At 42.0% G+C, this 27413-nt stretch overlaps 1 long non-coding RNA gene across 1 annotated transcript in view; it reads right to left on the bottom strand.

Moving 5' to 3' along the window:
- Nucleotides 1-12101, bottom strand: part of LOC132979843 (uncharacterized) — a 700158-nt gene extending 688057 nt beyond the window's left edge. Inside the window, exon 1 of the long non-coding RNA XR_009674101.1 lies at nucleotides 12049-12101. This is a non-coding gene — a long non-coding RNA (uncharacterized LOC132979843). The remainder of the gene's footprint in view (nucleotides 1-12048) is intronic.
- Nucleotides 12102-27413: the final 15312 nt, after the last annotated feature.

The raw sequence follows: 27413 nt of genomic DNA, 5'->3' as shown, positions 1-27413 counted from the left end.
GATACCAGCCTGATTTAATTAGACAAAGACAGATTGCTGTTACACTAATTAACAACATTCAGAACACCTGAGGCGGACTGAAACATATACAGTAGTTTCAAGTCCCAGTGCTGCTGTACTCCCCATCACCCCTCAGGAAATATTCCTGATCTAATCACATCACTTGGTAGGAACTATTGTTCCTATAAAACATGGCAGTGAAGCCCATTACTGTGAAACAATGACATGACTGGAGTTAGCAGTAGCACGTCATGTTAGGAAACAGCTGCTTTGACCGACGATGACATTGATCTAATAGTACACTGATGATTTCCAGAACTCATTACGCCCTGGTGATTGTGTCATTATAAATAACAGCTGTAGTGTCATTTGAATTAGTCCTCATGTTTTGAGAGGACAACATGATCATGTCTGACCTCTGGCACTTTGAATGAGATGTTGTCCTTTTCAGATTTACAGACATTTACTTCTCAATAAAGCAGTATGGAGAGTATGGAGCGGTCAGAAAAGGCAGGTCAATTTGACATAATTAGAAGAACAGTCGTTATCACCTGGCAGGTCTAGTCTAGACTGTACTTTTTGTAATAAATGTACAGAGTCTGAGGTCCTGCTCAGCCCCTCGCACTTTAATCACATAAGCTCATTCTCATTATGACCCTCATTTCAAGGAGACAACAATGAGCTCTAATTAGATTTTCTGAGCAGCTACCGTTGAGAGAACATTAGTTGAACCTTTCATTCCTTGAGGGTTAGGCTACTAACAAATTCAAGTTAATCCTGCTCGAGTTCTGTGAGCCATATTCTTTGTGTGTGATATGTACAGGGACTTTGCCTCACAGCATTAATGTCACAAGAGAGGTTTGTATTACGTAAGAAAGCTTCCAAGAGGGCCTGTTTCACAAGAGAGAGAAAAAAGCACTCATGGGTCCAGAGGGAGTTTCAGTATCCAACAAACTGAAACAGGGAATGTGAGGCAGGGAGAGGAGAACACCACTGAACTATGACTGAGCTCGTTGACTTGTCAACAACATACATTCTGTCATTGAACCTACCTTTGAACGAGCCATTAAAACATCTCTGTCTTTGCAGCTTGGAAGCTAAGCTAGAGCACCCTGGTATTTGTTGGACTCATTAGAGAAATGGATTGGATTGGATGCCTCCTGCTACATGAATCTTTCCTTCATACTGTTCGGAGAGGCTTGAGGGTTTTGGGACATTTCTTGGTTGGGGTCTCTTTAGGGGGGGATTTTACCTGGACAAGCTAGGCCTCCAGGTGAGTCCAGCTAACCTAACGAACTAATGCAGAGACACAACGTACTGGTCAATTAACCAGCTCCTTATCACTATAACGTAAATTAACAATGTTTCACTCCCCTCAGTGTTGACTGCAAGAAAAGTATCCTCCTCATGTACCAAAAAAAACTCCAGTGGCAATTAATTTCAGCTTATCAGAGTTTAAACTACAACCTGTACTTCCGCATTATCTGTGCCTGTCCACGGAGAATCGCCGAGAGACAGCATCAGAATCCAGGCCTTGGAAGGCATCAAGCCCAATGCATTCTGAGAGTTGAAGTATTTGAACCCTTTGGGCAAAATGAAAAGCATTTTTTCTGGAATTTCTCTGGCTATGTAGGACTAATTTCATTTCCCCCCACCTTTCTACTGAATACCGTCTAGTTTTATGGCAAGTCTATCTTCTCAGTGGACAACTTCCCCTTTAATAAGTTGCTGTGCTTATCTCAGTCTGTGCTACTCTTACTGAGAGAAGTTGTTACTGTCTCTGCTCGTTTTTAAGCATTCATTTCTTTTTGTGAACACAGACAAAATGCAGCAGAAGTTACTCTCAGGATTGTGAACAAGCAGCAAAGCTGCGTCATCGAATGTAAACTTTGTAAATGCACCTTTAGACGTTTTGACACACTTCAAGTGCTACAGGGTTTCCTGTGTGTTTCTGTTAACAGGGGACTGGAACACCTGCAAGTGTGAGAGAAAGCCGATCCCAGCTGTCATTGGGCGAGAGGCGGGGTTACACCCTGGACTGTTCACCTGTCAATCACAGGGCTGACATACAGAGACAGACAACCAGACACACTCACATTCACACCTACGGGCAATTTAGAGTCACCAGTTAACCTAACGAGCATGTCTTTGGACTGTGGGAGGAAGTCGGAGTACACAGAGAGAACCCACACATGCAGGGGGAGAACATGCCCTGTCCGACGAGGGATTCGAACCAGGAACATCCTCGCTGTGAGGCAACAGCACTAAACACTTCACCCACGTGCAGCCCACTGCAATAATTATCTTTAAAAATGTAAATATATGATTCTGGTGTTATTCTGTCTTACAGTAGCCTGCATGGACAGTATTGTAATCGTGCATGCATGCACAACAGGCAAAGGGCAGCGCTATCACATACTGTTCACATGCAATCTCTGAATGACACCTTGGAGATCAATTTCCTCCATTTACTCTGAGTGGAGTCAGCAGAGCGTATCAAACTTCTCAGCTCTGCCGGGCTGAGCCCTCTGAGCCGAGACACACTCTGGAGATTGTCAGCTGGTGTGTACCTTCAGCTTATCAGGATACTGTGGCACAACCTGCTCCAGGGTTCATTCCGGCTGTTTTGTAAAATACAAGTGTACTTCAGCAGCTCACGGAGTCGGGTCAAAACACTAAAAAGACTGAATTCAATAGCAAAACTGAGGATGTTTACATGGACTTGCGTATCCAGGTTATGAGCCTCATGCTGGTTTTTTATCTTGTACAGCGTTTATCTACAGTGGTTATTTATATCTCTGAATACATAAGTTAAATACTAGCATCTCTGTTTCTGACTCCTGCATCTTATTTGTTCAGGCTCCTGTGATGTTTATCTTTTACAATACAAACTGGAGCAATTTGTAAATCGTGAAAAAATAGATGACTGTGTCTTATTGTAGGCTTAGCACTATTAAACACCAACATGGCGTTATAGATATGGCTTATCCACCTCATTTTCAGCACGCGACAGAAAATACCAAACATGTCCCCACCTGTGATGGGTGTCAGCCTGTCGCTTTCACCACATAGGACAAGTGAGCAATGGGTGAAGTTATGCAGCTGTGACTAGCCTGACTTGCTCCGCCGCACGTGTTGAGAAACCGGCGTCCTGTAGCCACAGACTTGGTAAGCATTTCGATGTTTTCTCCCATCTAAACTTTCAATTATATATAATTTTTTCATCATCTAAAGACAGTTTCTACTTAGCTCCAGAGGTAGGGCGATGTCGTTTCTGCTGCCAATTAGTTTTGCTGATACGTCACTTGGCTGAGGCCTTACCTGTGCAGGTAGTTGGCAGCTGCCAGAAACTGGGGGTGAGGCGTATACATGCCACAAGATCGTGTTTTCTTTCTTAGTTCTCCAGCTAGAAAAATCTAGGTTCATCCTGGATTCTGAAATCTGAATATGTTGTTTACATACACAAACACACAGGATACTTTATACCCAATCAAAGCAGGAGTACTCGAGTCCCTGTTAACACACTCAATAAAAAAAAGAAGCAATCATAATGTGTAAACACATTTCAAATCAATATCAACTAAACTGAAAAACCCCTCCCACTAAACTCATTAAACACCCACATCGTTCAGTCATAATTAGTGTAACAAACTGCAGTCACAGACTCAACCTCTCTCATATCATATCTCCTAATGATCCATGTAAATGTGTTTTGCTGGAGCTTCACTCAGCTCACTGCAATGAGCTCACATTTCCATTTCTGTAATACCACCCTCAAATTCCCCGGACAACACCCTTCCCACAGAACTGTAGGAAGAAAACACTATGATAGATCCAAATGTGACTGCTGCAAGCATCCGACCACAAGCATACAAACATACTGACTTACTAATGAGTCCATATTTCTCAAAACTATATCATAAAGTGATCACTTTTCCACAGAGAGCAAAATGCAATGAAAAGTAAATATAAAGTTATCCGAGAGGCAGAATGTGGAATGTGTAAACCATCTGATCTATATACTGTAGATAACATGGATGACATGATTTGACTTGCTGCATGCCTGTGACAGCTGCTGGTGTCTGTCTTTGGCAGAGTATTTGATAAATACTTCAAGAAGAAAAGGCAGAGTTTAAGGAGCACAGATTTATTCTGAAGCTTTTTATTCCTGCAGATATGGACTGGGATCTGCGGAAGATTAGATTTTAAATGAGAAATTGTTCCACTTCAAGCTGCCTGATTAGTATGCCAGACTTACATTGTCTAGTTTTCTTAGTGAAGGGATTGAGGCAAGAATAGATTTTTACCAAAGTCTGGTACAGATATATGAAGCTATAGAGTGGCATCCTATGGTGTTTTTACTTGGGGTTAAGTGTCTTGCCCAAGGACACATCGGACATGTTGCTACAGGAGCAGGGGATTGAACCCCCAACCTTCAACCTTCTGGCTGGTAACGTCTCAACAGAAAATGTCTACACACAAGTTCTTACCATAAGACCTTTGTTTTATCTAACCAGTAAAAGTTTTATCATGAGTTTATATGAACATGTGAAAGTCTAATTTTGACAACCTCAGAGCAGACAAAGCTTTGAGACCCCCAGCAGATGTTTGGCGCCCCCCTTAAGGGGGCCTGGACCTGTTGTGAAGCAAGACAGCAATACACCCTTTACCTCAGAGTCATGTTTTACACTCACAGCTGTGATTCAACTCACAGGCAGTGATCTGGATTGGACACCTTGGTATTGGACGGGGCTATGAGATAATTTAGGATTGTTGTTTTACGTATTTCTCTTTCAGTAGCTTTGCAAGGACATCCTGTCTGCTTTGGTCTCTGCTGCTTCTGGAAGCCATAACCTGAAGACTTATAGAACTAAAGAGAGAGAGGATTACATTTCAAACACACTTATGAAAACTATTAAAATATTACAGGAGCAGAGAAACATCGTAACAATAATAATAATAACCATTATATTATTTAGACTGAGGAAAGGCTGCTTCTCAGATGTCCCCTTTGTCACCTCGTTTATGTAGATATCTGGCTTTAATCCTGTTGATTTCAACACAGATTTCAAAATTGGATTACTATTTTTACTAACAGGACTCGACATAAGTTTGGATGTGCTCACCCGACTGCTGTGAGTAGAGGATGACAACGGCTGTCTCTCAGCAGTGGCAGCAGATGTTGGTGCTGCATTTTGGTTTTATTTGATACACAATGTTTTATGAGCTTGATTTGCTGGAACTATATTTCATTCAAAATATTGAATAGACAATGTAGGCAATGTCTATTTGTGCACCAGTGATTTCATTTAAAACACAATACTAGACTTGAGATATAACGTTGCATTACAGGATCCACAACCCTCTATAGCCGTATCAATAAGCTCAAATGTTATCGACTTTGCGACCCGGGGTTTGATCCCCATCCCTAATCATGACTCGTGCTAACAGGAGCCTCTACCCGAACTATCTCTCTCAGCTGCCGTCACTCTCAAACTGATATCACATCAGCCAGACTGGAGAGGCTCCATATTCAGGTCAGATATCTATGATCTGTGTAGAGCAAGCTTTATTTTATTTATGAATAAAAATGTTGGAGCACTTTAAGGGGTAATAAAAGTTTAACGAGGCTTCAGAGTGATCAATGCCCTCCTTACTCCAACCCTACATGACACCCTCTCGTGCCAAGCTCAACTCTGGCTACATAATGGAGAAATCAGTCATCGTATTATCGGCTTGTGGATGATAATGTGATCACCTGAAAGATTAGAATGGTTAAAAAAGTGCTTGCATGTGCAAAATATTCATTTATTTAATAAAAGATCAGAATGTGAGGCTGAATCTTTGTCAGCTAACAGTAAAACACATCTTTTACTAAATGCAGCCAGAGGAAGAAACACAGAGACGCTTTTCTGAACCTTTCTGAGGTGAAACTGAGCTGTGACTATGAATATTATTTATCTCCTTTGAGAGAGGCTGAATGGAAGAAAAGCAAGCTGTCACACTGAATGCTGCCTCACTCATCCCTCGGTGTGTATGTGTGTGTGCTTGGGATTCTGTGTGCATGTGTGTTTATACCCTCTGCCAAAAGTACAATCTGCCAAAATAAAAACTATGACATATACAATGGCCAGAAATGTCTCAGAGGGTCAGAGGTTTCATTCCAGGCGAGAAAACTGCACAAGATGTCTGGTTGCAGAAAATGTAAAGATATATAATAGTAGAGTTCAAACATTATTATTTTACTACTCAGTGTTGGACTACAAACAAGTAAATGTAAAATGATTGTATTTGAATATGCTTTAGTTTTTCTTCCATAAGATGAGTATTCAACTTCATCCAGACAAATTTGTACCCAGGTGTCGTCCACATCTCTGAACCAGTGGCTGGGGGTAGCTCCTGTGAAGGCAGCTAAAGCCTTGTTTTCCCACCTCCTCCATGTGGAGATTGGCCTCTATTGGAGATACCGGTGAGCCCATGGCACAGCCATGTTTCTGTCTGTAGAAGCTTCTGCCAAGCTGAGGTCCAGCATGGCACAAATGTGGTGCGATGAGAGATCAGTCTGTTTAAAAAATATCCCCCCCCCTCTCCTGTACAGTGTGTGCCCATGATGACAGTAACTAATCAGACCTATTTCTTTTTCTGTACCAGGCTGTAAACATGTTAATGTATGCTGGAAAAATGGCTTTGTCGCCTGTTGTGTGTTTGTGACTTCTGCTGTTCTTGGAGCCAGCCTCCAGTGGACACTCGAGGAACTGCAGGATTTTGCACTTCTGCATTGGCTTCATTTTTCAAGACGGGAGGTTGCCGCTTGGTTTGGGTGCATGTAAAAAGTGAGGTGACGTCAGAGGAAACCAGATATTTAAAAAATATATAAAATTGATGATTTGTGTGTTTTGATCATTCTGGCTGTAGTACAAAAAAACATTAGAAACAATCCCTCCCTTATTTTACTCCCTTAAGCCCCAGAAATCAACTGGAGGAAGAAAACAAACACAAGTGGTGGAAAATAAAGGATAGAAATGTACTTAGTCTAGTGGGGTATGTAAACAAGGTCTCTATTGGTTCATTCAGCCTCCAGGAATCAGTTAAATCTATTAATTATACACAACCATATATGGTTTATACAACACTAAACATATTTGCTGGGTGACAAAGTTTAGCATTGAGAGGAGCATATGGTGACTTACTAATATGTGGTTCCCTCTGGGCTACCATAGATATCTCAGTGTTTAAAGCAGACTCTGCTGTTGAAGATAGCAGCTGAGGTTCACAGGGGTGCTTCTTGCAAAAAGACAAACCACAGCCAGTGGTCCCCCAAGGTTAAATGTGTTTTCTTTTATACATTTGTTTATATATGAGTTTGTTTATTGTTTTTATTGTTGAGTGTGCATTCGGTTGTTTCTTTATTAATCTTCTGCAGAGCACATAGTGTTTACATTTGCATGAAATGATGCGTGAAACTGAATTCTCAAGAAGTAAGACTTGCTGTTTACCAGAGACGAGTCAAGTCCTGCATCGTGTTAGATTGAAACCTGCAACGGCAATCAATCACGAGGTTGACATGTATATGCTTTTCGTCTTGGCATGCAGACGGGAGGCTTGGATACATTATTCATGATGCTGCATTGATTCATGTTTGAAAACAACTGAATTCCAGGCTTCTTTTATGCAGAGTTTCACATGTATAAATACATTATTTTCTGTGAAACATTATTAAAATGATGTGTCATCATGTCATAAATGTCTTGAGTTTCTTCACTTCAAAATAATTTGACTTTTGAACATACAATGATCCCCATAAAAACCTTATTAAATCAAATCTAGAGAAGGCAGGAAAAAATCCAGGCAGACATCAATACGAGTCTGACTCTGGACCTAAGTAACCGCCTGTGTTTGTCTCTCCTTGACTTTGATTACTTGCTTCATGGAAAATCCTAAGACATGAACTCTGTACTCTGCTCCAGGCACTCCATCACACCACCCTCTGCGGCTGCCATGAAGCTATTCTACTGTACTCTCAGAGAAAGTATACTTTAATATACAATAGGAAATGATTTAAGATACCACCCTGACTTAGGTTTCCTTGTTTCCTCAGGCTGTTTATTTCAGAGCCCCGAGTACCTGATGACAAAGACTCCTGCAGAGCAGCGTGCAGCTGCAAGCAAACTATAGGCCGTAAGCCTCCTGTATATCACAGACGAATAAAACCCCCTTTCCAAAAACCTCAGATTTTGATTCACAGCCATAGATTGTACATAAACATAGACGAAGCCTGAGTGACGTCACCCATCTGTTACTTCAGGGGGCCCCGGAGGCTCATCGATGGCAGTCTCCATGCTGTGCTGTCTCACCCCAACTTTCAGTCAACCTAACGACAGGCTGAGAGCTGGAGCTGAGGTGGTTTTGAAACCTCCTGACAAACAGCTACACCGTGCCCACACACCACTCAGGTCAGCCACACGTCTTATTATGAATAACGATTAACCTTCATGAAATCAAAAGTTCACCTCCTGTACAGTGTGTGCTGATAGAGAGACGGACTATTCAGACCCAAAAAAAACTGAGGACAGAAGCCAAATAAATACTAATTGGATGGATGCTTGAAATTTGGTACAGACATTTTCTGCAATCTGGTGATAGTTTCACAGCTTAGTTTTGGATCAAACGTGTGTCTAAATATATCACAAATAACTTTAGCTGTACTTTGTGCTTCGCAAACTAAAAAGGCAAAATTGTTACATAATTTCACTATTAAACATTTTAAGCATCTTAGCTACAGACAATAAAATAGCTTGAAGCATCCTGTACAGAGCTGGTAGACTCTTCAGTCTCTAAGGACACACTCACAGTAGGCAATCTGTACCACGCCCAAGCACGCCTCACCCCTGAAGTCCAGTTTGTTTGACTCGTGTGAGTGCTCCGATTCGTGCTCAAGCATGTTACACTTCCTTGGCCCTGGCACGCTTTCAAGAGGTGTGCTTCGGCACAGTACAATTCATGCACGAGCACAAGCACGGGTACACAACGTTGACAGCCTTCATGGTCGAGAAATCCCAGAGTCATCTGGCTGTATCTGATTAAAATGACTCAAAATAATCCCCAAAGTCAGTAAAGTAGCTGTCATGTTCTCTGTGTTGTTACCTGACAGCATGTCCCTTCTTTTTTTTTTTCTTCTCGAGTCCGCCTGTCCGCCCTTATAAACTAAGCACGCTTAATGATCACATTAAGGGCACGGTCACACTGGCCATCCGTACCGTGCCCAAGCACACTTCAACACTAAAGTCCAGTTCGTTTGACCAGTGTGACCACTCCGTATCGTGCTCAGGCACGGTACACTTCCTTGGCTTTGGCACACTTCGGAGAGGTGTGCTTCGGCACGGTACACTTCATGCACGAGCATGCGGGTACACAACGCTGACAGCCTTCATTATGGAGAAATCCAGAGTTTCATGTCTGTATCTGACTAACATGACACAAAATAAGCCACAAAGTAGCTGTCATGTTCTCTGTGTTGTACTCCGATGTGCGGGCGTCCGCGCGGACTCACGTGCGGACTCGCGCGTGGATTTGGCCGCACGTCTACTTTATTTTTTTATTTTTTTATGGCTGTGTCTGATTAAAATGGCTCAAAATAAGCTGTAAAGTCAGTAAAGTAGCTGTCATGTTCTGTGTTGTTCTCCGATGTGCGGCTGCGGACTCGGCCGCGCGTCTATTTTATTTTTCAATTTAGCCTATTTATGGCTGTGTCTGATTAAAATGGCTTAAAATAAGCTGCAAAGTCAATAAAGTAGCTGTCATGCTCTCTGTATTTTTATCTGATGTGCAGATGCGGACTCCACTGCGCGTCTCTTTCTCTCTCTCTCGTCCGCCTGTTTGTAAACTGAGCACGCTTCATAATAACATAAAGCGTGCATGTGTTGTATTAAGACGTTACTGTATGTACAAGAGGTAATCGTGCTTAGGCACGGATAGTCCTGTGTAGTGTGACCGCGGGCCGTGCCGGCCAGCATAGGAATGGTGCAGCTGGGGGGCAATCGTGCTTGGGTACAGCATGGTACGGATGACCAGTGTGACCGCCCTAAGCCATGCATTTGTTACACGACATTATGAACATGATGTAACCATGCTCAGGCCTGGTTAGTCCTGGAGCAGTGTGAGTGCAGGCCAGCGGGAGAATGGGGAGGGAGGGTAGTCGTACTTAAGCACGGTACAGGACAATATGCTTAGTGCAATGCGCATTAAGTCTTCTCGTGTTGTTTTTTAATTAAAATCACTCCAAACGTGATTGGCTGATTAGATATTTGCCTTAAAGAGCAGCTGCACCTTATTAAGTGGTCACTGAGAGATGATCTGGTGCACTTGAGGATATGTCAGGTTGGAAATCAATCCTACAACAAGACCATATGCATCAAAGAACCAAACTACATAACTTTATAAATATGGCTCTCCCACATCAGTTGCACATCAGTGACTAAATCCTCCGTACAGACATACTGCCGGGTGTGTGTAACGGTCATGCTCAGACTTTGAATAAAGTTGAGTCAATGTTTGAGGAAAAGTTGATTCTTTATCCATTTAAAGTTTAGTATGTGTCAACACATGACTGAGAAAAATATGAATTCATGCATTTCATACTAATAATATACTGCACACATATGGCGCTTTGCCGTAAGGAATCAGCCACAGTGCTAATTAACAGTCTTTTGGCAGCTCGGCGACTGGCAGGAAACCAAATAAATGTGTCTGTGAAATGCATCTTCTGTTCTGCCAATAAGTGCTTCACACACTCTCTGTGTAATGATATTTACCCAACAACACCAAGTTTACATGATAATGAGCATCGGCCCCGGCTCTAGGGGTGGGCAGGTTGCCTCGAGCCGACTGACCCACCCGATCAATACCGCTTCATCTCAAAATAAAAAAATAACTGGAAAGTATTTTTATTTTGTCCTTGTCGATTTGACCAATTTTAAACATGCCACGTTCAAATACTGGAAGTCTCATTGGTTGGTCTGGTCATAAAAAAAAAAAAAAACTGAACACAGCGGGGAGATGAGTTACTTCACTGCACACGGATAACTACTCGGTTGCTCAGCTTACTTTGCTAACACCCCGCAGCAGTTAGCTCGTTAGCTGTGTTTGTGTTAGAGCATTTGTAAGAGAGCAGGAGGGTCTCCAGACATGCTAGGTTGATGAGAGGGGCAGACATGGCCCGTAAGAATAGTGTTACCCCACCACACGATCGAATCGGAAGTGTTTACATGGATATTGATCAGAACAACGATTGACATAGCACCCATCTCCATCAGAATGAAATCTCTTTCCTATGATGGTGATTATCAGATTGTCAAAATGGACCCTCAAAATTGCAAAAGCTTTAGTAAGCTCACTCAACCTTTTTCCTCAGCACGTGCAGACCAGTCTGACAAGTTTCAAGGGCAGAAATCACACTTTTTTCCCCTCTTAGTGAGACTCTCCTACAGTCCACTTCTCTCCTCCTCCTCCTCCTCCTCCTCCTCATTTCTGTCCTGTAAAGCTCTGATAGATGTCTGACCATGACAGCCTGTAGTGTAGATCTGAGGCTCTGCAGCAGAAACCTTTTAACTGTATTAAACTGTCACAGCTCCATTCCTCATGCAGCTTGAGACATTCAGGACTCTAACATGGTGGTTACAGGACTAAATCTCTCTCTCTTGGTTCACCTTCTTCTATCCTTGTCATGTGTGTCCCCATGGAAGACACATTTTAGAAAACTTGCTATAAAGAGAACTAATTTGAACATCTTAATCCTCAGTCAACATAAAAACCTTTATGTCTAAGGGGAAAAGAATCAGAGGATAACAGACGAGTGCAGAAAAGTGGGCGAGCTGTGAGTGAGAGAATGAGAGGATGAGTATACCATTAGGTGTGTGTGTGTGTGTGTGTGTGTGCGCGTGTTTCCTGCAGCATGGATGCAAACCTTTGATATTTATGTTTCTAATACTTCAGAGTACAACATCCCTAGGCTGTTGCTCATGAAAGGATCCTGTTTCTTTGCAGCAGGACACGCACGCACGCACGCACGCACGCACGCACACACACACACACACACACACACAGGTCTCAACATAACCTCTTCTTCAGAACAGATCTGACATTTTGCTTAGTTTGTTAGTTATTGAATGTCTCTGTCACTGAGATCCACAGGGTCACTGCTGCTTTGTCCTGAATGTTGTGACTGTGTATCCCTCAAAGACTATTAAACGTGCAGTTAAGGATCAAACTGAAACCACCAAAGGCCCCTCATTCTGTTCTTCAGATGTCGATTCAACATCAATCAAACAGAGTCACAGTTTAACTTAACATGATCCTCCACCTCCACACTGGACCAGTGTTCTCTCGGGTTTCTCTCCATCCTGCTTCCATCTGCTGGATTTTGCACTGAGTGAACAGATAGGAGAGAGCTCAGTTCTGCAGAGGATTCTCTTCTTAAGTCTCTGCAGACTTTCACATTCACTTTCACATCTCCGTCAGACCAGATCTTGTTAGCCGTTTCAGCCATGTCTAACTGTGTTTCTGATGTGTAACTTCAATGCTTCTTTCACTGTCAAACACTTCCATCTTTTTCAACATCAAACCATGCATGAAATAATCTTTTTCTTGCCTTTTTGTTTTTCATCCCACCCGGAGTTGATCTGCCTACAGGACCATGTTAAAGGAATGGATTCAAATACAAAATGTACAGGTACTGTTGAACCAGTGTTTCCCCTACAATTCATTTGAGGTGTTGGGCATCCCCTCAGACTACACATGCATGTACTGTGCATTGCAAAGATGGTAACAACAAACAGACATGAGTCTCACTCAAAGTCAAACGCCCACTTACTATCCCTCAATTATCATTTTGAACAAAGTCCTGTTCGGATATCTTTGTAATTGGTTACGATTGCTTTTTAAAATGGACTTGAGCTTGCGCTGCATGTTCACACACTGATGTTAAAGGCTGCTATGTAAAGTGTCCTTCAGTGTTAACCAATCCATCACGAGATGTGGCTGCAGGAGCTGGTGATCGAACCCTCGACCATCCATGAGAGACGACCAGACTCTACCGCTGATCCACAGCCCCCCCCCCCAGAACATTTCACCCCATCAGACGTGGATCATGCAGAATAAAACAGTGATTTTCTCTGAAAGCATCATGATGTCATAATATAATTTAATTAATTTAATATAATTTATTTTTAATGAAATTAAATTGAGTCCCCTCATGTTTTATTTACAACATGAAAGAAAGGCCCCACATGCCGACGTATTGTAGCAGGAAACACATCATTAGATTACCATGTGAATGATGGCACTTTCATTCTGGCTATATGTAAGCTGAATGCGTGCAGTTCTTGTTGTGTTATGTCAATTGTCAATTTAAATGTTATGTAAATTAAATAAAAGTAATCGATTGAGCGTTTTCCATTCCAAAATAAAGCCAACATCATACATTTTTGTTTCCTTCCTTAATTTATTTTGCCTCTGAATACATGTGATGGGGAGAATAGATAAATAAAAAGTATTTTTTACATTGTAATGTTAAATACAAACAAAACAGATAAACCTAGGGACAACACTGTGAACCATACCGTTAAAGGTGAAGCTCCCCTGCTGCTGCACACGACTAATTTGAAGTCACTCATTTGAAGATGTAACCACAGAAACATGTAGCTGCAGCGTCTGCTCTCAACATGGAGCATGAGTGTAGATTATAAAATATCACTCTACCCATGAATAAATATGTGAATTGTATAAAATTCCTTCCGCAATACAGATAGATTTTCTCCCTACTTCACGTCTGTTCACTCAGATGTTTCCAAGAACTGAAACTTCGATTTCTATTTTTAAGTTGAGAACTTAATGTCAACTCAACAAACTAAACAGACACAAGCTTGTTTGCAAGGAAAACAAATATCTGACAGGTAATGTGCCATAATACTGCAGCGTTTCAGAGCGAGGACAAACGAGGCCGAGTTAATAATAAACGTAATGCATGTCAGAAAACACACATCAGACCTGGGATGACTCCCTGAATACAGACTGCTCTGCACACGCACAGCAGCCTGTTCTGCATGAGCTACACTGTTGTGAAGAATTAAACCGGCTGCTGATCCAACATTTAAAAGGTGACAGCAGGGCTAAATCTGACCTCCTCTCATGAATAATGACGACCTGCTCCAGAGCTGCTGCCTGCATCTCTTTTAGCTTTAAACCACTTACAGAAGAAGGAAGCACAGCAGCCCACACACACACACACACCTTTTTTTTTAAGCAGTTCTGCCACCAAAGCAGCTCTACATGACGGATGTAATTCATCACACAGACACACACTAACCTCATGGCTGTCCCTGCATAAATTGACATTACACAAACAAACAGTAGCTGGTCAGACTCAACATGATCTACTGGAAGCTGGAAGGACCGGAAGGATTAAGAGACAGGAGAAAACCCATTTCCATCAGCCGCCCACTCTTAAAAACAACACCAAGATAAACTTGTGGTTCACACTCAATCAGACATTCAGCTGATTTAAAATACACAATAACAGGTTTTGCTTTAACCTTCTTTTCCACAAAAGAAGGTTAAAGATGGAGGGAATCAGGAAACAATACCCAGAAAAAGAGAGAGACAAAGACAATAACAGCACACAAATAAATCCTGGTGAAGTCAGCACACAGGAAGAAATATAAATAAAGGTCTTAAGAGTAACTTGACAAAAATTTAAGCCATGTCAGCATCATGGACATTTAAAACACATGTTCAAGCACGTAGGCCGATTGTAATACAGATGAAAATCCGTTCCAGAATAAAGCCTGTGTTACAGCCCCAGACAGCCCAAAAGAGACATTGCTGCAGGCGAGCAGTGAGTGTGTCACTGTCAGAGTGGAACATGCTGCAGAGCTGTTGTCTGTCACAAATCACTTATTTACACTACTTTAATTTACACATCACTGTGGCTTGGGCAATTGGTGTGGCCTCATGCTTTTGCACTACAACTAAACGTGTGTGAAAAACCAGTGATGACTGTATGGCATATATCCGTGTCCTGGCAGAACCAAGCGGCATTAAAAAATGAAGCTGAAGTAGAAGTTTAAAATCCTGCAGTCCTTGGCAGGTCCACTTGAGGCTGGCTGCATAAGCACAGGAAGTCACATACATACCCCATTCAAAAGAAAGCATGTTTTAACAGCAGAAATTAACAAGTTTACAGTCTGGTACAAAAAAACCCCAAATAGGTCTGATTAGCTCACGTCTATATCGACACACACGGTAGGTGTGTTTTGGTTTTATACAGGATAAGAGTTATTCACTATGAGGCGCATAGACCAGATTGACAGGCAGGTGTGATGTAACGGTTTGTCAAGCGGCTTAAAACCCGCCTACGCTTCAGCTTTCAGCCTGTTGTTAGGTTGACTGAAAGTTAGTAGTACTTGGGAACCCCACACCCCTAAGAACTAGTATGGATCCACTGTGGAGAGGAGACACATGTTGGCGTTGTCAAAGACTGAATGAAAAAAAAGAGAAATTCTGTAACAGACGAATCAGAGACAAAAAATAGTCACTTCTGGTCATTCGTCAGAGTTAAACCCTGACTGAGCATCTGTGTGATGAGGTTTCTCTGTTATCAGGAGGGATATAAAACTGGAGGAAGAATCCAACATGAGTTTGATAAACAGCTTAAACTCAACAAAGACAAATGAAGCTCTCAGGAAATGCCAGAGCTGATAGTGAAACAATTGTTTAAATTTTAGCACTAAAGTTGTGAGGAAATGCATGACTCATTAAAGTTTTTATTGCTTTGAAATGTCAAACATGTTGGGAAGCAAAAAAAAAAAACATTTTCTAGAAGTGCAGAGGATCTGAATGTTGTCATCTCATGGAGGGGTTTAACAAACCTTCCAGTCACCAGTTTTAGAATCTGACCTTTTGAGCTGATTGGTTCAGGAAATCCACAAAATGTGTTCAATAAACCGACTTTAAGGTGCTTTGATATTTATTTTGTTCTCACGCATATTGCATCAGAGACTGCATCCTCCTTTGTTACTCACATATCTAGATTTAAATAAAAAAAAACATCTGAATCTAATATCACATCGATTGTTGCAGTTTCTTTGCTGTGCACATCTGGATGAGGAGAGACAGAGAGCAGGGCTGCAGGTGATGTTTGTCTTATTTCCTCTGTTCAGAGTTCTGATCTGATCTCCTGTCAGTATCAATCAAACAGAACAGGTTTTATCTCTCAGTGGAGGACTGAACCAATGAGAGAGTGAGATGAGAGGATAAACAGTGTATGATTGGTTCTCAGAGTAATACCAGTGCTGTCACTCTGTCTGTTATTTCAAAGCTCTTCATCCAACATGCATCCAGCACCACTGATCTGAGTTCAGTTCATTCAGTCAGTCTATACCTGAACGACAGTCTTATGCATCTCTGAACCAAGCGACAGCCTGCAGTGTTGAAAAATAAAGCCAAAGTCGAAAGTGCAAAATCCTGCAGTTCATCGAGTGTCCACTTGAGGCTGGCTGCAGAAGCACCGCAAGTCACATACACACCCCATTCAAAAAAGGCAGTTTTTACAGCAGAAATTAACATGTTTACAGCCTGGTTAAAGAAAAAAACAAGAAGGTCTGAGGAGCTCATGTCTCGGACTGCACACACTGTTGACTGAAAGTTAGGCTGAGACGGCGTTTACAGCATGGAGACCACCATTGATTGGACTCCAAAGCAGATGGGGGACGTCACTCAGGCTTCGTCCATTAATATTTACAGTCTATGCTCTGGACCGGACCACTGTGTATCTGCATTTTCCTTCTTTGTTTAGGCCATCTGTCTCTGTTTCTCTCTGTGAGTTGTATTTCTCTGTAAGTGAGCTCGTCTTGGCTCCTCTCAGTCACTTCAATTACCCCCCCCCTCATCTCTATCCAATTGAAGGAGGCAAGAGTAAAAGGAAAATTGAAAAGAGAAAAAGAGGAGAGCAGACCAGAGTGAAACCTTCATTAGTTTTGAAGGATAAGCGGCCCCCCTGTGGGAGCTTTCAACAGCACCCATCCTCCATTCACTTTAATGTTTAATTGATTAGGAGGCTTCCAACACTGCAGAAACAGAAAAACACAATTTGCAAGGCCTTGGTGTTGATCTCCAGAGAGAATTATGGAAGATAGCCAACAGGTAGCTTTACGATTTTATAGCTAGGTAGATAGATAGCCACAGTAGAAAGACAGACAGACAGACAGACTCTGCAGTCCTACTAGTTTTTACCGTACAGACTCCCAGGTAGACAGAGTGCTACAGAAAAAGGCAGGCAGTGATGTTCCACCCGCAGCTCAAGTCACGAGCCGCTGCCAGTAGCCTGCGTGTTATGAAGCCTAATGGCAGAGGGGACGAAGGATCTCCTGAACCGCTCAGACATGCAGCGCAGTGAAATTAGACGTCCAACGCAGCTCCTTTTCTGGCACTGCCAAGATGTCATAGAGAGGACGGCTAGCACTGTCCGATATAGCCCGTTGTTTCCTCTGCACACGTCTCTCTACCTCAAAACTCCTGCCTAAAACTGAGCCAGCCTTTTTTTTCATCAACTTGTCAAGCTGCTTAGTGGTCTTGTCAGTCATGATGCCCCCCAAACAAACAACCAGAAATAAGGACACCCCATCCCTGAGCCAAATGAGGGCCTAAAGTTGCAGTTTTGGTAAAAATCTGTAATGAATGGAAGATTACATGTTTTTTACTTGTAGTTTTAAGATAACCATCCTCAATTGTCTCCAACTTCATGTTCAGACGCTGATACGTTTCACTGCAGCTCTTCAAGATAAGAGTTTTTATCGTGCTATTTAAAGGTTAAATGGTTAAATAATGAATAAACGTGCCATTACTAAGTGGCTCAACCTTATAAGAGAAGAGGAATCAGAGGACACAAAGGGACTGAGCTAAGGGTATCAGAGGAGGAGAATCAGCGAGCTTAGCTGAGACTCTTGAATTAAAAATCATCCTGTACACCTGCTGATAGAGCTCTGCTGCACCACCTGCAGACTTCCCAGAGCCCCCAGCAGGATGTTATTATGCAGCATACTGGGCCTTAGATCATGGTCAAGATTGTCAGCACTTTCAAGCAGAAAGAAAGCGGTCTGAGTATATCAGAAAGGTGACAGATATTCATAGTCTGGAAAAGACATGACAATGAATTTGGTGCAAAATCAATAATCATAATGTTCCATTTAGTGAAGTCAGTCTTGTGTGTCCTTTTGATTGAGGATCTGTATCATCTCTCAGGTCTCTCTTGCGACCTGAGAGCTCTGCAGAATTAAAGGTATTGAGATGAGCATTTCTACTCTAATTTCACCAGAGAAGGACCAGACCTCTGGACTACTCCACATGGAAAAAATATTCGAGCATTTGCAGGAAAAAAAAGTTGTGCTGTTAATAAAAAGATTGGGGATATATTCATGAAATTGTGTTAAAGTTATCAGAACGACACAGAAGGACACAAAACAGTCACTCCATTAATTCAATGCTAGATGAATTACTTTCTTGTCTGACCCCCCCTCCAACCCCCCTCCTCATTCCCCCGCTGGTCTGCACTCACACTGCTCCAGGTTACCTCTTGTACATACTGTAACGTTGTAATACAACACAAATACAAATCAGTGCTGAATGAAGCTACCAGAGTAAACTGTTCCACCGATGCACGCTGTAGAAGCAGTAGTATAGGCTCAGTTTTCAGGGGGATTAGCTTCACTGTTGTGCAGTTATTTGAATAAATTTACATTAAAATGTGTATAGATGTGAGGAGCTCAGGCTGTGAAGTCTTCATTGCTACAATCTGGGCTCTTCTGTACTAAGCCAATGCAACAAAGCTCAGTTTGATTTTGTTTACAGTGAAGCAAAACAAGAACACAAAGGAGTGATGCATGAGGCGGTGTGAAAGAAAAACTCATTGACCACAGTTTTTTTTTGTTGCTTTCTCTTTTCTTCCTTGAGTTCAGTTTTCTGCCTTTCAGTTGTAATCAGCTCCACAACACCATGCTGGCATGTTAAGAGCTATTTTATCTCACCTTTGGGACACATTATGACTCTTCTCTTCCTCACTGATCCCACCCCAGCCTCTCCTGCTGGGAACCTTTATGGCAGCCAGCCGAATAACCTCTGGCATCATGGCGCTGTGTGTGTAGCTGTGTGTGTAGCTGTGTGTGTAGCTGTGTGTGTAGCTGTGTAGCTCTCTCCTGGCCTCCTGCCTGCTGTGTCTCTTTTCACCTCGTTGTGGGGACACATCCACTCTTCGAGCCTCTCCTGACTCCACCAGCATGACACTTTACTTTATTACAGACCCTGATGCCAAACAACATGAGGAGGGTGAACCTTGGGTTGAACACACAGTGTGTCCTCAGACCTGTCACTGTGTAGTCTTGGGGTCTGGCCTCATGTAGAGAGGCTATACCAATCCAAGAGGGCAGCCTGGGTTCAAGTCCAACCTGAGGCTTCTTTTCCTGCATGTCATTCCCCACTCTCTCTCCGGATTTCCTGCTCTACCTAAATAAAGGTTAAAAGCCCCAAAATAGAAAGTTTGCTCCAATAAGTCACTGTGAGCAGGGTCAGCGACACAGACGCAACACAACAACACACTCTTTATCTGATGCTGACCTCTTTCTATTCATCCTAAGCACAATCATCACTAGGAGTCAGAAGGTCGAGCAATACAGCCGATAATTTAATATGACTGATCTTAATCTGACCAAGAAACACTTGTATGTGACATCTCAAACAGTATGAACAGAAACAAAAGGCATGGAAAGAATATACATTTAGGTCGTTTACACGCCTATAGTTTTTGTTTGCTGTTGTCTGAATCATGAAGCAGTTTATTACATTGTTGTAGATTTACCTCAGGTTTGTTCTGTATTCACACCAGGACATTTAAAAGTGGACCATAATGTGTCCAAAAATGGAAAATGCTCTCTGATTGGTCGGAAAATCTTGTGGGAAAAATCCTGAAGTTTACAAAGACTGCTTGATTACCGCCTGGCTGTAGCTGCTCCAAAGACACTTTTTTAATTTCAAATTGGACAAACAACTACACGGATTGATGTCGGCTCTGGTCATCGCGTCTTATATTTGTTACATTTATCACTGTAGGCAAACAACACAGTTTAAAAATGAGGCGCAACTATGAGTAGAAAATAGTGTTTTATAGAGTTTGCTGTTCTTGTGCATTGTGAAAAGTTGTGAGCATAATAGTCATCGGGCTGGATCTCTATTAACAACTTTATCTCCCCACGATTCATCATGCTGCTGTTGAGGTAGAGAAAGGCTAACAATCCTACCCATGAAAAACTGCACAACTAGCTATAGTAGCTGGTTAAACAATGCTGTCTGTAGTTGGGTCAGGTCAAGGTCAGTTCATGTTCTTACTAAAACTAGACCACACTAGAGTCTTTAAAAAAAGGCAGAGACCCATCTTTTCCGTTGGTCTCTGTATGGTTTGGGTCGGCACCAGGGTTCGATTGACAGGTTTCACAACACCGCAAACAAACCGCACTAACTTGGCAATACTCATGTTCGTTTTAATCGAGCCAATAAAGGTTAGGTGTGAAAACAAAATATTTTTTCAGAGAAAGCAGCTCACAGTTGCCTTTCAATTTAAAACCTTTCCCTCCTCATTTTTAAAGCAATCAAATGTGAAGCCCCTCAGGCTGCTGGATTCTGTCTGTGAGTCTGAAACAATAGTGTGTTGAATTTTTCTCAATTGTGTGTGTGTGTGTTTGTATTTCACGTTAAGCTGTTTCATCTCCTCCCTCCTCTCATCCCTCCATTGTTCATGTGAACTCCTGACTCCCACAATCCCTCTCTCTCTCTCTCTCTCTCTCTCTCTCTCTCTCTCCATTAGGGAGCTGCAGCTCTGATCGGGTGATGCTGTTTTTGTCTCATTTCCTGTAGGAATCAATGGGCACCGTTAATCAAATGGCAGAAAGCTAATGGCTTTAGTGCAGCTCAGCGTGAGGAGAGAGTGCACTGATTCATGGCGGATGGTGAAGACACTTTGGGCAGGACAGGCGAATATAAACGATATAAAACAAAACAACTGTTTTGGATTCACATCGTAAATTCAGGTGATAGTGCTCATAGATTTGACAGATCAGATTAGAGTAGGAGTCAAACACAGAGCTCTAAGTAGTAGAGTACGATACGTTTGCATAAACTGCTTGAAATTCTTACAACTTTTAAGCACTTCGTGATCTGACCATCACTCACATCAACTCATACACTGAGTAACATGAAATAAGTCTTTACATTCAGATTTCCGGAAGCTGTCAACGAGCGGCCATAGACTGTACGATAGCGACAGTACATTTTATCGAGTCTAACTACTCTAGTAAAGATGAAAAGGCAAAAAGGTAAAAACACAAGGTACACGCCCACCTCGGGCTAGTTGTGGTTGGCTTCCGCTAATGCTAGCTAGCTAACTAGCCCGGAGGACGATAACAATAATGAGAGACAACAGCCTCTCACAGACCACCACAGGGAAACAGTCCTGAAAACGTCTGCAAATCTGCAAATGCAAATTATTATTTAAAATGTCTGCTGTCATTAGAAGCAATTTGCGATAGGCTAGTAGCTGCTAGCTCGAGAAAATAGGCTCCACAAAGCATTTGATGGTGTGTAATACAGTCGACTAATATATTGTTTACTTGTCACAGTAGGAGCAGTTGTTACACAAACTTCCAAAAGAGCCACATGTGAACCATTCACATTCAAACATGTATGTGCATCATAGGTGTGCTCCGGTAGGGCTACTAATAAAAATAGCAATACTACTAGGCCTACAGGATTCAATATATTTTAAATTATAGACATGGAATACTGACTGCATGTATCTGCTGATGGGATCTGTGTACCCATCCATCCTGAAACTACGGAAAGATGACACATGTGTGGCTGCATGCCATTACGATCCTCCTGCAGGTGCTGCTTTAACCGTCGAGCAGATGTCACAAACAGACACACACACATAGAAGGCAAAGCTTTTGAACATCAGAGAAAACTAATATTCTAATCGGGGTGGAGCAGAGCAGATTGGTTTCCAAAGCAATGAACATTCAGGACATAACACTGATCTAATTGGAGAATTAAAACAGAGAGAGTGTGGCAGTAAAATAAAAAAAAGTCTGTGTTGATGTTGCTAAAAAGAACGTGATCAAAGAAGGCTTTATTTTCATCTTCAGCAAGGTTCTGTTCTGGAGAGATTTTCAGTATTAGAAATAAATATTTTATAGTAAAAACAAAAAGAAAATCCATTAAAGAGTAGTTCACACTGCTGCAGCATTGAGCATTGTTAACCTTGTAAAGCTATAAGCTGTACGGACATAATGTGACTAATAATAACAGTATTATCACTCAGCCATGTCTGACAGCAGAAGTCCAGAGCTAGAAAATCAATTCAACTGCTTTAAGGGATTATGTGACTGTAATAAATACGCTGCCATTTCAGTAAATATCTCAGAAGTGTAATTCAGAAGTTGTTAGGCACAGACTGGCTGTAAAACGCTCTAATCCTGACTGTCCACACCAAGAGCTCACAGACTTTGAGGTCTTTCCCCCTCTAAGTCTGCCAGGGCTTAACGGAGTCCCCCTGTGAAACTGTCGAGGGCATGACATGAGGGCTCCCCCCTCACAGACACTTTGAGCCTGTTATACAGAGATTATGTCAGATTGAATTTCTGCAGACTCAACACCAGGGAAGAACCCACTGGTCAAAGTGTTAGGAGGTAACTCAGGGTTACTTGGTATTTGCTCTTCTGTTTTGACTCTGGTGCCCGCGTTTAGATTCCTCTAACCCCAATTACCTGATCTGAGGTCATGTGTTTATATGTGTTGTGGTAAAAGCAGATTATTGAACACACTCGAGTGCAATTTATATCTTTTAACTGATGGCATTGAGCCCTTTTTGAGATTTTTCACAATACTTGTTGCTTTAGAAAACCCATGTTAATCCTGGAAACATGACATAATCCATAAATACAAACACTGACTGTGTTTATTGGCATAACACTGCAGTTCTTTTAACAACTTTTCCAACATAACAGACTTCTATAGTGACTGTGACTTCCTCCTGGCATGAACATGACTCATTCACTAGGTTTTAAAATACTTCTCTGCAGGTAGAGAGTGAATTAAGTCAGACACCCAAAAAAAAATCTAATTTGCAATTTGAATGCAAGTGTCATTAAAAAGAGGCGAGACTTCAGGAAAAAAGAATGAATGCAATAATCCCAGAGGGTATAATTTATATTAAAACTGATTCAGTGATGAATACTATCATTAGAAGCCAGGTAGCTTTAACTCCCACAGTTATGAAAATGCAGAGTAGTAATCATGATGACACGTTTAAATTACAAACCATGAACCTAAGAGGGGAATAGCAGTCATTATTCATGGTGGCATCAATCATAGAGCTCATACAAACTCAAACTGAATCAATGGGAGACGTTGGATTTTAAACGTTTTGTAAACCTGTCACACACAGGAGTGTGAAGAAGAGGTCATTCTGTGGTGGTCAGGAAATCCTCCCTGAGGCTGTGTGACTACAGGTATGTTCATGCCTGCAGGCTGCTCGCTCACATTCCAGCTGCTGCTTCTTTACAGGAAATAACAGATCAGGAAAAAGATTATGTCCTTACTCCCATTATTTCACACGTTTCAGGAATATGTTGGATGTTAAACCCTCCAGCCGACTAGTACATTGAAAAACAGCTGAGGAAACACAATGTCCCACACTTTATAGAGACATGTTTCCATAAGGCTTATGGCCTCTGTAAAGATGTTTAAAATGAGAGCTTCACTGTCTGGAACAAAACAACAGAATCACAGGAGAAACAGAATGTGTTTGGTGGTGATGAAGAACAGACTGATAGTCACAGCATTGAGTTCTGCTCCACTGACAAAACAAAATAAAACCAAAGCACAACATGAAGTTGGGAAATTAACTTCCTCATAGTCTTCTAGACCAGTGGTTCCTAACCTTTTTTCCTCAGAGCCCCTTCTCATTGTATCTAGGATATTTCTGAAAACCTGTTTCCCCAAATTTGAATTGTTTTCATTGATAAAATCATATCAGAATATGCCTACACACTTCTTACTAAAATACATTTTTATACCTTTCCCAGTGATGGTGTTTTTGTCACAGGCACAGACTGATGGCAGAGGCTGCTACATAAAGGACCCATCCATATTAACTAACTATCCCATTTATACACATTCACAAGCCGCCGGCATAGCAGACGGAGCGAATTGGGCCAAAGGACACTTCCACATGTGACTGCAGGAGCCTTCTGTTTGGGAGACGACCAACTCTACCACTGAGCCACAGCCACTTCAATCATCTAATTGAAGCTCACTACATGCACAAAACTAATAGTCTATGTGCAAGTTAATAACACTCTAAAACATAAAATTACACCAGTCCACACATTTCCATTCCAACAGAAACTGTGACAAAGCACCACTTTATCCACTGCATTCAGTCAGAGAGCTCACTGAAACAACACACACACATCCCTCTTCTCTCTTTGTAGCTATGTATGTTTTATCTTAAAAAGTACAACAGTCACTCTACAGAAGAAATATCCATAAAAAATGTCCATGTCAAACCAATGTGTAAATAGGACATCATTTTAAAGAAAATAACAGCACAACTTGTGTCTTGTTACTGACATGTTTAGATTTCAGGTGAAAAAAAGAGCGACATTAAAGAGTCATGCGTCTCGCTTTGGCCTCAACATAGCTCAGTCTATAGCAGTGGGGCGAGGGGGGAGCTGTGTGCCAGCAAGTCCGGCTGCTCTGTTTCTCTGCATGCACGCTGCTGCTCCAGCAGACGGGCATCATTATGCTGCCTGACAGCATCAATCTGTTCTGATGGGACACCCAGAAAAGATGCTTGTGCATCATCGTAACTGACACTCACTCCCACCGTGAAGCAACACAAACACACTGCTTTCCATTCTCTGAGAGACAGTCCTCTATCCACCTCTCCACTGACAGACAGCCGGACTCCACCATTTGTACTGTCAATTCTCAAAATACAGGATAAGCTGCTTCTTATCTTCTTTGACAGAGATCGTTATTGCATGTGTGTGTTGTTCCATTACTGGTTCCTCTAACTCTGGACTGAGTGTGAGCTCGCAGATTAACACTGCTGTGAGAAATATATGACTGCACAGTCTATAATTTGAGCAGTGGCATCCCAGCAAAATCAAAGCTGGCATGTTTGCGAGAGGCAAAACCATTAAATTGTAATTATTTGGTTTGATTGCCACACTGAGTGCAGGCTGTCCTGCCAAACCTGCAGGATTTGATTGACTAATCGTCACGGCTTTTCATTGCAACTCCACAGCTCCTTCATCAGCTGATGATGTCATCAATTGAACAGACGTCCAGTTTTTTGCAGAGCCACATATTTGATAATGTAGTGCATATTATTTGCAAGAACTTACAATAGGTCAACTGAGTGGAAAATGTTCTGTCCTCCTAAACCTGCTGTTCTCTGTTCAAAACAATTCAATCCACAGTTCATACGTTAAAAGAACAGATTCTTGACAATCACAGAGTTTCTCTCCAGCAGCAGACACAGAATCAGAGGTGTTTTCTGCAACAGGATTACCTGTCTCAACGAAGGATTAATAGAGAGATGATGTGTGAATGTATCTAACGCCTGAATACATAACAAAGAAAAAAGCTTTAATCCTGTAATCCTATCATCCTCTCTCATGTCTGATTTGTATTAAAGAATAAACTAATGTCCACTCATTTGCTTCTCAATGTGATAGAAAGCTGACACTCTCAGGGACTGTGCTGTTCTCTACAATAAACACTGTGGTGATGCAATGTCCCTGGATTATTCCACAGGGTCCGAGTGCACCGTGTACCGCACAGATCGGCACTCAGGAGATGATCGCGCCCTCTCATAGTCAGTGCTTGTGTTTCCGCTGCACCCGCCGCCAGGGAGAGAGTGGGGAATGACATGTGGGAAAGGAGCTGCAGCTCGGAATGGAAACCCAGGGCACATTCCTTAGGGTGGATAGCCTCAGTACATGGGATGTGACTAAGTTGCTAGGCCATCAGGGCACCGTCTTGTTCCTATTTAATTTAGGATTCATTCAGATTGTTGGTGGTGCACAGTTTAAATAAGCGGTTATCAATTTTTAAAAGCATCACCAGGGAGTAATCATTTACAGGTCACACTCCATATGCGTGAACAAAGTTAAATGAGTACATTGCAAATCTCATTGTTATTCCTATAAATATCTAACAAAAACAGAGCTGCAGAATATCTTGTCATTGATCAAACTGTTCCTTCACAGCTGCAGGCCTGATCCCTACCAGAAGCTCCAAGATACAAGTTTGAAAGTGAAACTCATCTGCTCGACTCCCCATACATCAGGTATCAGGACACAGCTCATAAAAGTTCTGTATTGATCTCACTTCTGAACCTGACACCAGAACACACAGCACTCTCTCCACTCTGAGCTGTGACCTGCAGAAGTGCATCATTTACAGTAAAGTTGCAGACACTCTGTGGTTCTTGTTCTCTGGCGTTAATGACTCTTGGAGCTCTAGTTTCCTCTGCTGTTGTCTCTGTCCTGAATAAAGAGCTCCTCTGTCTATTTCTGGTGACTCCATCCCAGTGGTTTCCATCACAATAGACCCCCCAGCTGATTACCTGTGACTCCGCAGGGAGCATTGATTTATGACTGTTTTGCTCCTATTATAAGTGAGTTGTCTGCAACAACACTGCAGCCCTTAGCTGGTTTAAAATCATGTGAACACTTCCTGTAAGACGTTGGGCGTGATAACAGTTTGCTCCTCAAGAGAGCCAGACGTCTGTGGAGTACAGCATCACTTTGGGGTTCAGGTCCAGTCAAGGAGTGTTAGTCATGGTCACTGGACCTCATTGCTAATAGAGGTAATCTTAGAAAGCCAGACAGGGAAAATAATTCAGCCTATATCTATATAAATAAAACCAATAAACAGTTGATAGGAAAGCAGTAATTAAGACAAATGCTCGTTCCACTTCACTACCTCCCCATTAAAGTATTTACTTTGCAGTAAACAGAGAGCCACCAGCTGCAGCACCTCTTCAAAGATTAGAGGACGAAGGAAGTTGATTGACAGCAACTTAAGAAAAAGCAACAGGATGATGTTAGGACAGCTGCTGTCAGTTTCAGCTGTCTGGAACAATAACGGTGGGGAAATAATAAGCAACGTTTTAATTAACAAAAAATCTAACAATGATTATAGACACATTGGTCTGAACTGACGGGTCTGGACCCAGAAGTGGGGTCGTGGAACTGTTTCCAGTGGGTCGCCGTAGTCTCCCTGAGGAAAAAAGTTGTATTAAA

Source organism: Labrus mixtus, chromosome 9, assembly GCF_963584025.1.
Source record: "Labrus mixtus chromosome 9, fLabMix1.1, whole genome shotgun sequence".
NCBI classification, from domain to species: domain Eukaryota; kingdom Metazoa; phylum Chordata; class Actinopteri; order Labriformes; family Labridae; genus Labrus; species Labrus mixtus.
The sequence above is the reverse complement of the archived record's forward strand: the minus strand, read 5'-3'. Positions and strand labels throughout refer to the sequence as shown.